General features: G+C 55.7%; 1 protein-coding gene across 1 annotated transcript in view; it reads left to right on the forward strand.

Moving 5' to 3' along the window:
- The window catches only part of SLC4A5 (solute carrier family 4 member 5), a 92,078-nt gene that overhangs the window by 16,065 nt on the left and 74,448 nt on the right, over positions 1-1,565 (forward strand). The gene's annotated exons all lie outside the window — the stretch shown is intronic.

Consider the following 1,565-nt stretch of genomic DNA (forward strand, 5'->3'; position numbering starts at 1 on the left):
GACCAGCTGGCAGACAGTGGTGGAATAGCAGTGGTAGCACTCATTTATTGACTGACTAGCCTACGCCAAGCACTGCGTCAAGTTCATTGTGTAGATGAGCTCATTTGATCCCCACCGCAATCCAGTCCCTACTCTGTAGTTGGGGAAACTAAGGCTCTCAACCAAACCAAACCCATCGCCATCGAGTCAATGCTGGCTCGATGCAGGGCCAATGCTCATAGCGACCCTACAAGACAGGGCAGGACTGCCCCTGTGGGTTTCCCAGACTGGGATTCTTTCTGGGAGTAGAAAGCCCCTCTTTCTCCCTTGGAATGGCTGGTGGTTTCAAGCTGCTGACCTTAGAGGTAACAACCCAAAGCATGACTGCTGTGCCACCAGGGCGCCTCGCTGAGGCTCAGAGTCTGAATGTCTTGCCAGGACCCTACTGCTGGTAATGTTCAGCCTAGGAGTTGAGCCTACGTCTAGGTTCTGGAAGCACCACACGAAGTGAGCGAATGCTTCTGGTTCCCCGGTGATCTTTCTTTGCATGCACCTCTGGGGATGCTGGGGTCACCCACAGCCCCTGGCTTGGAGGGGCTACTCAGGAGCCAGCCTCAGTCACAGAGCAGGGCAAGTTGTAGAGCCCTGGGTATCAGGGTGGACCTGCCCCTCTCTGCCTGTCTGAGGAGAAGCCCACCCAGGCAGGGATTCCTGGGATCTCCTTCGCAGGATCTGTGTGGTAGTGGACCCGGCATCTCACCACATGGCCCTGGGCCTCACCCTCGGCTTTCCCGGCCTAGAAATGGACTTGCTTGGTCTTTGAGCCTCTGGTATGAAGGTGTGGCAAAGGAAGACGGTGCCGACCTTCCAGGTTCTGCTCACCTGCTCTGCGGCCAGGGGCAGGAGAACCGAACCAAATACACTGTCCGTCGATTCTGACTCACAGCGACCCTAAGGACAGAGTAGAACTGCCCATGTGGGGTTCCGAGAGTGTGACTCCTCCTGGGACTAGAAAGTCTTGTCTTTCTCCTGGGAGGCCAGAACGGGGGTAGAGGGACTTAGACCCCAAACTCTCAGACATATGGCCATGGAGCAGACTCCGGCCCAGGCGTACATGGCAGACCCGGGTTTTCTGGGCAGCCATAGTTACGCAAGAGCTCTGGGCATTTCTCCTGTGAAGCCAACGGGTGGGTTTGAACCGCTAACCTGTCCGTGGAGAGTTGAGTGCAAGCTGCTGGTGCCACCCGGGACCTTCAGCTGGTGTAAACGAGGTCTCGCTCGGTTTTCTCAGCAGGATTTGGACTTGATGATCTCTAAGCTCCCTTCAAGCCCTGAGACTTAGTGAATTCAGGGTCCAGAGCTCCTTGGCATGGCCTCCACTTAGTGACCTCTAATCAACCTTGGCTCATTCTAAAGGCTCAGTAAGCACTGGCTGAACGGAACCCCAGGAGATTAGATGTTTCCCAGAAGAACAGAATAATTCCCAGTGGGGTTCGCCACACACCCTGACGTGATCAGGGCCCACTATCCCTGGGCTCTCAGAAAATACCCACTGCGGCACTCTGTCTTAGAGGTGGGTGGACAGG

Source organism: Echinops telfairi, unplaced genomic scaffold (assembly GCF_000313985.2).
Source record: "Echinops telfairi isolate 266 unplaced genomic scaffold, ASM31398v2 ScPeMD7_9;HRSCAF=40, whole genome shotgun sequence".
Classification (NCBI taxonomy): domain Eukaryota; kingdom Metazoa; phylum Chordata; class Mammalia; order Afrosoricida; family Tenrecidae; genus Echinops; species Echinops telfairi.